General features: G+C 41.1%; 1 long non-coding RNA gene across 1 annotated transcript in view; it reads left to right on the forward strand.

Annotated features, from left to right (window-relative positions):
* The window catches only part of LOC136750556 (uncharacterized), a 30,339-nt gene that overhangs the window by 13,045 nt on the left and 2,861 nt on the right, over positions 1–14,433 (forward strand). The gene's annotated exons all lie outside the window — the stretch shown is intronic.

Consider the following 14,433-nt stretch of genomic DNA (forward strand, 5'->3'; position numbering starts at 1 on the left):
TTAATAAAGTCCTTTAAAAGAATTCTTCGTACGGCTCAATCTCCTTCTCCCAGTTTAACTCTTCTGTTGCCGGCAAAGACTTAGTTGGTTTCTGGTTCCGGTTCTGGCAACAGAGCTACAGGTTGAGCTGTGGCAGCGAGTTACTGGTTCAGGTGAGAGAGAGAGAGAGAAAGACTGTCCGCTGTTCCTTATAGTCTGTCAGATCAATAGGTGATTGGTTCTTGAGTTTTTGAGATTGGATTTCGGTTTCAGCCCCCAGTGTCCTATTGGAGGGGGGCTTGATTTATGACTGATGTCAATCCATGCCATCTTTTGGAAATGCCGGTTGGCCCGGGTTCGTAGCTCTATGTCGGGATTTCGTCTCTCATCCATTTCAAAGAGTTTTTATCACCTACAGGCCCCTTTCTCCAGACATCTCATAGCAGAATTCCAAACTATTTGGCCTCTTCTTGGTGCCATCCTCCCCAAAACTGTCACTTTGATGTAAACCAGTTCCAAGCTGATGAGTTAAGGAAATCTGATAACTTTGGGGGGGGAGAGGTCTTCTTTAGATCAGTGGTTCAGCTCAGAGCCCAAATGCTCTTATCCAAATACACCCAACATAACGCTACAACTGTATTTTTGCACTTATGTTGGAAGTCACCCTGGATAAGGGCATCTGCCAAGAAATAAAATTAATAATAATAATAATACGTATTTTGATCAAACTGTCAATGAAGTGTCTGCTGGTGAATAGCGCTGTGAGTGCAGTGTTGCGGGTCCTGATGTGTGGGTGTTATTTCTTATGTACAGATTGTTTTTATTAAATTTTTGGAATATATATCCCTGTGTTTAACGGGATCAAAGTAGAAGGAACAATTATAATGGGATTAATGTCGCGTTGACACAGCTGGTCTGTATTGAATGGTGTATCCGTATCATGAAATGAACACAATGCACTAGACTTCCCATCATCTGTCTTTAATTCTTCTTCTGAAAACACCAACATGATAAAAGCATAGCCTATTAATAATAAAGTACAGCATACAATAAAACATAGCGAGCAACGTATACACTAGCCTCAGAGTATACACATGTACACTTTAATTAATGATGAATACCTGCGCAAAATGTCCGCATCGATGTCTCCCTCATCTGGGTCTAATGCCTGTGACCTGTGAAGGATCCTCTCATCGCTAACCACCTGGGCGCACTGTTCATGTCCAACCAACATCTCCACCACGTCACTTTGGTATACATTTTTTTTCTGAAATGTGAAATATTTTTTCTGGTATATGATATATCCACTTTGGTACAGTGAGGGAAAAAAGTATTTGATCCCCTGCTGATTTTGTATGTTTGCCCACTGACAAAGAAATTATCAGTCTATAACTTTAATGGTAGGTGTATTTTAACAGTGAGAGACAGAATAACAGCAAACAAATCCAGAAAAATGCATTTCAAAAAAGTTTTAAATTGACTTGCATGTTAATGAGGGAAATAAGTATTTGATCCCCTATCAATCAGCAAGATTTCTGGCTCCCAGGTGTCTTTTATACAGGTAACGAGCTGAGATTAGGAGCACTCTCTTAAAGGGAGTGCTCCTAATCTCAGCTCGTTACCTGTATAAAAGACACCTGTCCACAGAAGCAATCAATCAATCAGATTCCAAACTCTCCACCATGGCCAAGACCAAAGAGCTGTCCAAGGATGTCAGGGACAAGATTGTAGACCTACACAAGGCTGGAATGGGCTACAAGACCATCGCCAAGCAGCTTGGTGAGAAGGTGACAAGAGTTTGTGCGATTATTCGCAAAAGGAAGAAACATAAAATAACTGTCAGTCTCCCTCGGTCTGGGGCTCCATGCAAGATCTCACCTCGTGGAGTTTCAATGATCATGAGAACGGTGAGGAATCAGCCCAGAACTACACGGGAGGATCTTGTTAATGATCTCAAGGCAGCTGGGACCATAGTCACCAAGAAAACAATTGGTAACACACTACGCCGTGAAGGACTGAAATCCTGCAGCGCCCGCAAGGTCCCCCTGCTCAAGAAAGTACATGTACAGGTCCGTCTGAAGTTTGCCAACATCTGAATGATTAAGAGGAGAACTAGGTGAAAGTGTTGTGGTCAGATGAGACCAAAATCGAGCTCTTTGGCATCAACTCAACTCGCCGTGTTTGGAGAAGGAGGAATGCTGCCTATGACCCCAAGAACACCATCCCCACCGTCAAATATGGAGGTGGAAACATTATGCTTTGGGGGTGTTTTTCTGCTAAGGGGACAGGACAACTGCACCGCATGAAAGGGACGATGGACGGGGCCATATACTGTCAAATCTTGGGTGAGAACCTCCTTCCCTCAGCCAGGGCATTGAAAATGGGTCGTGGATGGGTATTCCAGCATGACAATGACCCAAAACACACAGCCAAGGCAACAAAGGAGTGGCTCAAGAAGAAGCACATTAAGGTCCTGGAGTGGCCTAGCCAGTCTCCAGATCTTAATCCCATAGAAAATCTGTGGAGGGAGCTGAAGGTTCGAGTTGCCAAACATCAGCCTCGAAACCTTAATGACTTGGAGAGGATCTGCAAAGAGGAGTGGGACAAAATCCCTCTTGAGATGTGTGCAAATCTGGTGGCCAACTACAAGAAACGTCTGACCTCTGTGATTGCCAACAAGGGTTTTGCCACCAAGTACTAAGTCGAAGGGGTCAAATACTTATTTCCCTCATTAACATGCAAATCAATTTATAACTTTTTTGAAATGCGTTTTTCTGGATTTTTTTGTTGTTATTCTGTCTCTCACTGTTAAAATACACCTACCATTAAAATTATAGACTGATCATTTCTTTGTCAGTGGGCAAACATACAAAATCAGCAGGGGATCAAATACTATTTTCCCCCACTGTATATGATATATGCACTTTGGTATGTGATTTATATTTTCTACTATATGATTTTTTGTTTTTCTGCTATATGATATATCCACTTTGGTATATTAATTCTTTTTTCTACTATATGATATATGATTTTTTGTTTTTCTGCTATATGATATATCCACTTTGGTATATGAATTATTTTTTCTACTATATGATATATCCACTTTGGTATATGATTTTTTTTTTTCTACTACATGCTGTATCCATTTTGGTATATGATTTTTTTTTTTCTGTTAATTTTGAATTGAACGGCCCCTCATAATAGCACAGATTTTTAATAGTGATTGAGTTTTATTTGATAATTACGGTTCATTGTTTATTATTATTATAGCGTTTCAGTGTATTGTTTATTATGTTCATATGAGTTCCAGTGTGCGATATTTGTAAGGGTGTTTGTGTTTTGTTAAGTATGTTTAATTGCACTTAAGTGTATTGTTTTTATTATTACAAAAGTTCATTATTTATTATAAAGTATAATATTGTAAACTAAAACATTATTTATATTGCATTTGCATTGTTTTCTTTGTTTTTAGTTTTTATCTATTTACTGAACATGGATATTTAGTACACTGGAGCGTAAAGATTTAATGAAAAACACATTCTGGTTCTTTTTTTTTTAATTAATCATATATTTAAATTTTAAAGCAATTTCAAGTGTTAAAACATTATTATCCATATTTTCAGATCTGGTACCTGGGAAGGGTTTTCATTTTTTTATCTGAAGTAAGTGCTTAATAGGCACCACACCATACTAGAGGAGAGATACGGGACCTGGGTCCTTTTAGATGTTTTGGCTTGTGAAAACTGTTGGCATTAAAGAGACTAAACACAAATGTAAAAAGGGATTATTGGGATGTGCAGAGAGAAAAACGTAACACAACACGTTGCCTGAATACATATGATGACACTATTGACTGTAAATACTTTGAAGGGAAATAAAATTAGAAGTGTAGGTTCTGTTGGCTCATTTCATATACTGATCAGGCCCTATACTTTATATAGAATGAAAAAATTACAGCCTTTGTGCCAAGTCACTATTGACTCAGAGAGCTCAGAGAGCTTAACTCACATTAATTGCACCTATTATATTGCACTGAGCCCATGGTAATTCGTTTATTTTATACTGTTCGTCAGGTATAGTTGACCTTGTTTTGGGCGTCTGCTAAGAAATGTACCACAGGGTTAATTATGTCCCTAATGTATTTCATCATAACATAGCTAAGGGCTGCAGGCACTGCACAGAGGGAGAGATGAAAACAGCCCCCCCTTTTAAAAACTTTTTTTTCTAATGGCCAGGACCGGGAAATAATATTTAATATACAATATATTTAATTGTCCTTGTGCTCCAGATGGCCAGTCAGATACTGTCCAGTACTTGGAGTTGTTCCCAGAAGTTCAAGTATTCCCATACACTCTTACAATAAATGATGAGTCCAAAAATGTGTTTGTGGCTCGCTTCATGTATTGCCCTCCAAAAGGTTACATATTGAACAATTTTATTAAGTTCTATGGTAGGGATCCTAGAGGTTCCACAGCATGGAACCATGCATTGTGCCATTTGTGAAACACCATTTTCACCCATAAAAGCTTAATTATAAAATACATTAGCTTAATTATACCCCAGTTTTAATAACTTATTTTTATTATTGTTGTTGTATATATAACATTATAAGCTTAAAGTCATGGCAACTATTGTATGAAATGAGTGACTGTAAAATTGAAATTGAGAAACACAATACAAATATAGTGGTGCAGGGAAAGTCAGATTTGTGTTGTACCCAATTTGATGATGACAAATATAGTGTAATGTTTTCATAAACACTTGATTTAATCAAATTGATGATGAGTTAAACAAACTAAAATACATATTGTAGTACTTACTGTGCTAAACCGGTTGAATGCAAAATATCACTCTGAACCAAACCATTTATTTATTTACTCATTCATTCATTCATTCATTCATCTGCTCACATGCTCTTATTAGACCATGTAGAACTGTACACTGAGAGAGTCCCACATAGAGGGCAGAGGCAGGGGGGCTGTGCCAGGCTCCTTCTGACAAATCCAGGGTGAGAGTGATAAAGTGCACACCAGAGGGGTAAGGGACTCACAAGTCAACTCACACATGTAATAATATCCACACAACCATTTACAAGTTGACCAAACCCCCAGTCCTGTCCACTCCTCACTCCTCTCTGTCTGTTTCCCCTCTGCATTTAAACAAGCTGCTGTCATCCCACTCCTCAAGAAACCAACCCTTGACCCACCTCTCCTCAGAACTTCCGCCCTGTCTCCCTACTCCCCTTCCGCTCAAAGACTCTCGAGCGGGCGGTCCACCGTCAGCTCTCTGCCTTTCTGTCCCAACACTCACTCCTTGATCCTCTGCAATCCGGCTTCCGCACAGCTCACTCCACTGAGACTGCTATCCTGGCAGTCACTGACTCCCTCAGCTGTGCTTGGGCGGCCTCCCTCTCCTCAGTCCTCATTCTCCTTGACCTCTCCGCAGCATTTGACACTGTCAATCACTCCATCCTCCTCTCCTGCCTCGCTGACCTTGGAATCTCTGGGACTGCTCTCACCTGGTTCTCCTCCTACCTTAGCGACCGCTCCTACCAAGTGACATGGCGAGGTTCCTCATCTTCTCATTCCTCATTCCTCCTCACAGGTGTTCCCCAAGGCTCTGTCCTGGGCCCGCTCCTGTTCTCGCTCTACACTCGCTCCCTGAGCCCCCTCATCGCATCCCATGGTTTCTCTTACCACTTCTACGCCGATGATGCCCAGATCTTCCTGTCTTTTTCTTCTTCTGACCCTCTCATCCCCTCTCGCATCTCTTCCTGCTTGTCTGCTATCTCCACCTGGGTGCACCACCTCAAGCTCAACCTCTCCAAATCAGATCTCCTGTTTTTCCCCCCACTCTTCCTCACCTTCTGCTGATCTCTCAATCTTGACCCCCTTGGAATCCACCACACTCTCCTTCTTCTTCCGATAAAAAACCGTCCCTTCCTCACCGACTAATCGACGCAGCTGCTCGTCCAGTCCCTGGTCCTCTCCCGCCTGCACTACTGCAACTCCCTCCTGGCCAGCCTGCCTGCAACTACTACCCGCCCACTCCAGCTCATCCAGAACTCTGCAGCTCGAGTAGTATTCTCTCTGCCCCGATTCACACAAGCTACTCCACTGCTCTGCTTCCTCCACTGGCTCCTGATACCGGCACGCATTCAGTTCAAGACATTGACCCTCACCTACCGCTGTCTCGACCACACTGCACCAAGCTAACTTCAGTCCCTCGTCTCTCCATACATCCCCTCCAGACCACTGCGCTCCTCCAGTGCCAGAAGACTAACTCTGCCTCCTCTCCACTCTCCTTCCTCCAGAGCCGCTCCTTCTCATCCCTGGCCCCTAAGTGGTGGAACAACCTTCCCATTGAAGTCAAAACAGCAGAGTCCTTGACCTTGTGGCGCTTACCCAGGACACATCTTTTCAGACAGTTATTGTAATATTAGTCCTTTTACTCCCCGTTAGATTGCACTTCACAGCATTTTATCATGCTTCTTGCTTTACCAATACTTGTATTATTGATTGATTTCCTCCTTGCTCCCTTTCCCGTAGCCCTTAACTGTGACCTTACATCTTGACAGCACTTAACTTTTACTTTCCAGGATGTATGACCTCACTCACTGTACTTACCTGTGTAAATTGGAAGTTGTAAAATGTATTTTACTTTGAATTGCTTTGTATAATGTACATTTGAATTTATAATGTTTGATGCCTTGTACTTAACTGTATTCTTGCACTTTTTATCACCCTGGATAAGGGCATCTGCCAAGAAATAAAAAATAATAAAAATAATAATCCAACATGAGTTAACTGAAACCTGAACTTGCATCCAGGACTGAAAAGTATTTGGCATCTGCCAACTTACAGGAGATCTCTTTAACTGTGGGCAGCTGATAGTGTTCTTTCTAAACAGCCTTAAGATCTCTGGGATCGAGGCAAACTCTCAAACTCTCGTCAGCTTTTTCCACTATTACTATTGGATTAACCCACTTTGTTGGTTCTTCAATTTTCCTGATGACTTGAAGTTTCTCCATTCTGTCTAATTCCCAGCATAACAGGACCTTTTTTGGGTGGATGTATTTTGGGTGTAATGGTTAATCTATTTTGATTGAATGTTCCCCTTCCAGGCTGCCAATACCTTTAAAAAATCCTCATCCTCAATCAGTATATTATTGTTGGATACAGCCATTATTCTCTGTCTTACTTTCAGATTTTCGCAAGCTTTTATTCCTAATATGGGTTTTGCATTGGTTTTCACAAATAGGAATTGCAGATTTTGGCATTGATCCTTGTAGTTCACTCTGAGTGTGCACTTGCCTTCAACCTTTATTTCTCCCTCCGTATAAGTAGATACTTTTACTTTCTCCAACTATTTGTCTCTACTTATTTTGTGGAACAAACTTATGCCTCGGTTCCACTGGCTTACGCGTCCGTGTCGTGCCATGCCTTGCCGGAGGCGTCCGATACAGCCTGACGTAGAGAGGACTTTTGTGTCTGTTTTATTATTTGTGCTTTACATGATTGTAAACAGCATAATAAATACACGTTTCTGTTCAGAGATATTAGGAAGAGCTAAACGTGTAGAGACAACATTATATTCAGACAAGCATGTTCACATAAGAATACGCTTCCATGTGCAACAATAATACTAAATAGCGAATATGTATTGTTATTATTATCGTCATCATTTGTGCTAGTATATATGTATTTTAAACGGCACAGCGTGACTCCTATAACTTATTACTCTTACTACAGATTTGTAACTGCAAACGATACTTTTTGCCGTATTATTTATAATTTACTTATCAGACGTCCTTAACCCGGGCAAGTTACAGATGGAACAACATACACTCGTTTCACGATTACTCATCCAGCTACAATATAGCAGGTTATAATTTAACTAAAGTGTGCACGTCTCAGTCATGGCATTTATGGACGCATTTATTAAACCAGTCCTTAATGTTTTAGAGGGAACCCAGATCTGCTGTATTAATTTATTCATTAATTTAAATTGTAAATGGACGCGTTAACTAAACGTGTTCGCCTTCACACTGACTGTCTGCGGATTGTCCTGCACACCATTCACACAACACAGCCTGAAACACCGGCCAGTTATTCAAAAAATATTAAGAATATAGGCTACTACGATCCGATTATTATCCTTCAGTTTATTTTAACTAGTCAGGGCACTGCACCGGTCCTGTGAAATTTTTAATGCACTCGGATATTAACTGTAAGCAGTCATTGTCTCTGTACGTGGATTTCACTCCATGCTGCTAATAAACTTGTAATTTCTTCGTGATCGCACACGGCACTTGAGATTATATCTTCCGATACAATGCATCTGATCTCCTCACTGTGTCTCAAGTCAAGCACACACCTTCAATTCTGAAAGCGAATCATGTCCTCAGTGGGCGGGACGGACGCTTACGGAAACGTCTAGCACCAGCAAGTTAACCGTCCACAAAACACGGACGTGTCCGGACGCTTAGCCAGTGGAAACACCCGTTTAAGCGTCCGGACGCGTCCGCCAGTGGAAACGGGGCAATAGTGGAATCACATTTGCTCCATCAAGCATCAGATCAGCTTCTCTCAAAACCTGTGTCGAGCTTAAAATTCACTCACTACTGCATCAGAGATTTTTAAATTGATCTTCTATTTACATAAGAACATAAGAAAGTTTACAAACGAGAGGAGGCCATTCGACCCATCGTGTTCGTTTGGGGTCCATTAATAACTGAGTGATCCAAGGATCCTATCCAGTCTGTTTTTAAATGTTCCCAAATTTTCAGCTTCTACCACATTGCTGGGTAGTTTATTCCAGATTGTGACGACTCTCTGTGTAAAGAAGTGTCTCCTGTTTTCTGTCTTGAATGCCTTGAAGCCCAATTTCCATTTGTGTCCCCGGGTGCGTGTGTCCCTGCTGATCTGGAAAAGCTCCTCTGCTTTGATGTGGTCGATGCCTTTCATGATTTTGAAGACTTGAATCAAGTCCCCGCGTAGTCTCCTCTGTTCCAGGGTGAAAAGGTTCAGTTCCCTCAGTCTCTCCGAGTAGGACTTTCCCTTCAGACCTGGAATAAGTCTGGTTGCTCCTTGAACTGCCTCTAGAGCAGCGATATCTTTCTTGAAGTGTGGAGTCCAGAACTGTACACAGTATCCAGATGAGCTCTAACTAGTGCATTGTACAGTCTGAACATTACTGCCCTTGTTCTCAATTCTACATTTTTGACAATATACCCTAACATTGTGTTTGCCTTTTTTATTGCTTCCCCACATTGTTTGGATGGAGAAAGTGAGGAGTCCACATAGACTCCTAGGTCTTTCTCATGCGTTACTTCATCTAGTTCTATTCCTCCCATAGTGTAATTATAGTGGACATTTTTGTCACCTGCATATAATACCTTGCACTTGTCCACATTGAATTTCATCTGCCAGGTGTCGGCCCACAACTGAATATTATCTAAGTCCCTTTGAATAGCCTGTGCTGCTGAGATTGTATCTGCTGAGCCACCTATTTTAGTATCATCTGCAAATTTGACAAGTTTGCTAACTATCCCAGAGTCCAGATCATTAATATAGATTAGAAACAGCAAAGGCCCTAGTACTGATCCCTGTGGAACTCCACTAACAACCTCACTCCAGTTAGAAGCGACTCCTCTAATCGACGCCCTCTGTTTCCTATACATCAACCAGTTCATAATCCATCTACTTACATTACCCTGAATGCCTACAACTTATCTAAGTAAGAAAATCTAAGTATATCATATCATATGCTTTCACATGCAGTTGCATGTTCAAAAAATTCTAATAAATTAGTAAGACATGATCTGCCTCGTCTAAACCCATGTCGACTATCTCCAAGAATATGGTTTTCATTAAGATCTATTTTCTGTCTAATCATTTTTTCCAACATTTTACAGGTGATGCAGGTGAGACTGATTGGTCTGTAATTTCCTGGCTCAGTTTTGTCCCCTTTCTTGTGGATTGGTATGACATTTGCTGTCTTCCAGTCAGTTGGCACATCCCCTGTTCTAAGTGTCATTTGGAATAATTGAGTTAGCGGCCTATAAATAATTTCCCTAAAAATAAGTACTGTTGGAAATATCCCATCTGGCCCAGGTGATTTGATTGATTTTAATTCTGCTAGTCCCTTTAGTACTAAATGTGAAATGTGTGTATCTTTTGCTGTTCGTGTTAATGTATATCCTTAAGAAGAGTTTCATTACAAGGTAGAAAATATACTAAAGAAATAAGAAATCAAACACAGAAGAAATTACAGTGTAGCTTACGTTTGAATATTAGAGATATGGAATGGAACAAGATATTTTTGAAGTCTGTTTATTTAGGAAAATGTACGCAAGTTAAAATAAATGTTTGCTCCACGTGGATTGGAAATAAAATAGAGGTTCTCATAGCATTCTATTAGCACTTCCACTAGATGTCAGTATTATTATAATGCTATTTTTTAAGGCATACTGGGTCTGCAAACTCTTACAATCCAATTAAACCTCTATCCTTTTCTTTATTATACTGAATTAAACTAGTTAGAACTGAATATAAATATATCCTAGGATATAAATAAGACAAGGAATCTTATTGAAACTTTAAATCTTAAACTGAGAGCACAAGTGGCAAGTGGCCTGGGCCATTGCATGGGTGCATCAGGGTTGGGTGTTGCTGAAATTGTTAAATCTGTGCCCCTATCCCGTAGACATCCCGCAGCACCGGCCATTGGCCCGAGTGACTCCGATGGATCCTTTGGAGATCTATATTGAGCATGACATCGTGCTGCAGTATGAGTCACCGGGGGTGGTAGCAGGTGATGTCTGTCTGGTCCAGTTCTCCCTGGTGGGAGCTGTAGTCCAGTGGCCCAGGGAAATGCCCACCCTGTTGAATCACCAGTGGGCATTCCTGGAGGCTCTATTACAGTGATGGATTTTGGGAAGTTTAAAGTGTTTAAACATTTGTGGTTTATCATAATATCCCCACCGGGACGGCCCCACCCTCAAGAGAATGTTATCAACCGGTGCCCCTGGAGATGTATCAGGAATCGTGAGGGCTGATCCATCGGATGAGGGACCAGGGTGTTATAACTGAAAGCAGTAGTCCCTGGGTGGCACCCATGGTGGTTGTAAAGAAAAAGGATGGATCCTTGAGGTTCTGTGTGGACTAGGCTCAACGCGGAAACCCATAAAGATGCCTATCTGCTCCCTATTGAATTGACAAGTTGCTACCTAGCCTGACCGTGGCTTTGTGGTACTCTACCCTTGACTTGGCCAGTGGGTACTGGCAATGATTATCCATACATCCTTGTGATGGTTGATCTATTCTCCTGTTTCGTTTGGGTTGTTCCAGTGAAGGGTCAGACTGCTCCCACTACTGTTAAGGTGTTATGGACAGCCATTATCCAGCCATTTGGGTGTCCTGAACGACTGCACAGTGACCGGGGAGAGGGTAAACCAGACCCTGCTCTCCCTGCTTGATTCGCTTGGCAAGGCAGAGCACCTGCAGTGGCCCGAAAATTTGCCTGAATTGGTTCACGCCTACAATAATGTCATCCATGAATCTACCGGCTTTCTTTTTGATGTTTGGCAGGCAGGCCAGGCGGATATGGGGCCTTGGTGCCTGAGGCGCCCCAGACATTAGAGGGGTGGGTGGCCGGCACCATCTGCAGTTGCATGAGGCATACCGACGTGCAGCCAATTATACTAACAATCCTTTCTACTTACCCGCAATTTCTTCTCCTCTTCAGTTGTCTGTTTTGTTCTAGAGTCCTGTGAAGAGAAAAGGGAGGAAGACAAGTCTTGGATTGATTTTTAGAATTATAGTTGCAAAGACTGAATTGTATTACAACACACTCCAACTTGGAGACCAAGAAACCAGAAGAGTAGAGTAGGTGTTATTCACACTAGGAAAGAAATAATTGGACAGATCAACCATATATTTCACATAGAATTATATTGTTTTATGCTTGGATTATTAAAGGTATTTTAACTTAGAGTAGGTTTTAGCATTGTGGTAATTATTGAGTCTGTGTGGTGTGCCGTGATCCTGAAATGGGCCCGCGCAGGGAGGTAAAGAGTGGTTGAGCTCTCCTTCTCTTAAGATGAGGAGTGGCGTAGTCTTCTGTCCCATACTTATACACTCGGGGAACAGGACACCACGTACACATAAATTCAAAATGTTCACTTATTAACCCTACAAGGGGGATTCTTCAACTATAAATCCAGTAGTATTGAAGGAACAAATAAATAGGCTACACACATAACAGAAGACAAATACGTAAATAGAGAGATACATCTCGTGTTAGAAAACAAGCTGACAATCAAACAACAAATCTTGAGATCCACAAAAAGTGCAAAATAATAATACAAAATAAATAACAAGAACTACACAAGCAAAAAGTAATAACAGATTACATAATGGTCTGAGCTAACTCAAACTACAAAGCACAGTGTACAGTGCATCGTAGTGTGGACCACTCAGAATCACAACAGAGATCATAACAGGGGAACACACAACAGTGCCGCAGTTACAACACTCAAGATCACGCTAAGGACCAGAGAAACGTGACCACACACAAACATTGTAAACAAATGTTATGCATTTACTACTTGTTTAGAACACTAAGGAAAAAATACCTGTTTGTGTTAGTTGATTAATTAACGTATTTATTACTGTTGTCATTGTTCATAAATATAAATATAATTAACCATGTGTAGAGTTTGCATGTTCTAAGACATGCGGGTCAGGTTGATTGGTCACTCTAAATTGCCGTGTGTGTGTGGCCCAGCGATGGACTGGCGTCCCATCCTAGGTGTATTCCTGCCCTGCACCCTATACCTGCCAGGATCGGCTCTGGCTTCCCCGCGACCCTCACCAGGATAAGCGCTTCTGAAAATGGATGGATGGATGTATAGGTACAGTAACAATCCAGATTAAGGAAGACACCAGAGTAGTACACTCCTTTGACCCCGTTCACACTTATTAGGCCAGCCCTGGGCCGCCTCAAATTTAGGCCGGCTTTTTTCAGACACCCCGTTCACACTTGCGGTTTTAGGAGGCCTAAGTGTGTCACATATGTGGGTGAAAAGGCGGCCTAAACGAAATGCATGCCGGGAATAAACAAATCTTCTCAAACAAACCAGTGACGCAGGACATTACGTTTGCTTACAGGTGTATGCGCTGTATTTATAATCACAACTTATTAATATCGATTGGCTATTGTTCGGTTCTATATTTAATTTGAAAGTAATCTTAACCCTTTGCAGCCGAAGCTTTCTAAAATAATTAAACATGTGTTGGTTCAATGGGGAATCTAATTAATATATTTCCCTTTTCAAATGTCTATCTTCAGTTCTGCACGTCTGAAAGTGCTGTTATACAATTCACCCGAAAGAGAAGCACATTTATTAGGTCATCTGCTTTAAATCACAAGAAATCGTGTGCATTAGTATGCAATCGTATGCATGGAAAGCAGCCTCTGTGACGCGTCTATAGTTTTATCAGACAGCAGCGCTGCGCTCCTGCGGTTTCTGTTTTAACTGTATCTTCATCCACATTGTAAACAGCGCTTTCATTTCTGCATCGTCCCAGCTGTCACCTCTAACACTGGCATTTGTGACTGTACTGCTCAGCTCAATATAATCGCATTTCGGATTGCATAGTAAATAGCTGGTCTCGTATTAAAATGCACTGATTTGAATGGAAACCTGCTTCGGTTTAATTTATATGGTTTTAATGCAAAATTCGTATAATTAATAAAGTTATGGTCCCATTCACAATTTCACAATGCAATTTCCACGTGTAAAATGCACGCTGTTAAATTTCAGACTTCAATCATACTTAGTACAAGAACAAACAATAGCAAGTTTACCAGCTACACACTTTTATTTTAATCGACCGAGTATTTTGAGTAGTTTACTTAGCCTAGACTTGCCACCAAGTACTAAGTCGAAGGGGTCAAATACTTATTTCCCTCATTAACATGCAAATCAATTTATAACTTTTTTGAAATGCGTTTTTCTGGATTTTTTTGATGTTATTCTGTCTCTCACTGTTAAAATACACCTACCATTAAAATGATACACTGATCATTTCTTTGTCAGTGGGCAAACGTACAAAATCAGAAGGGGATCAAATACTTTTTTCCCTCACTGTATATAAAGATGTGAGCTAGCGAAATGTATCAGTACATTTAAGGCTATAGATCGATATGACATTCAAACAATACAGAGACAATACTGTGTGTCCTGCAGCGCTGTAGCTATGTCGGTGCCCGTGTTTACTCTGTGTTTATTCTGTGTTTATTCCGTGTCTCTCAGACACGCGTCTCTGGGGGTAGGGCTTGAGTTGCGTCACACGCCTGGGGCCGGCCTAAATCTCAAGTATGAACGGGGTCTTTGTTCTCTTTTATTTGTCATATAAAAAACAAGTAATGGGGGACACTAAAGTTGTT

Source organism: Amia ocellicauda, chromosome 5 (genome assembly GCF_036373705.1).
Source record: "Amia ocellicauda isolate fAmiCal2 chromosome 5, fAmiCal2.hap1, whole genome shotgun sequence".
Taxonomy (NCBI): domain Eukaryota; kingdom Metazoa; phylum Chordata; class Actinopteri; order Amiiformes; family Amiidae; genus Amia; species Amia ocellicauda.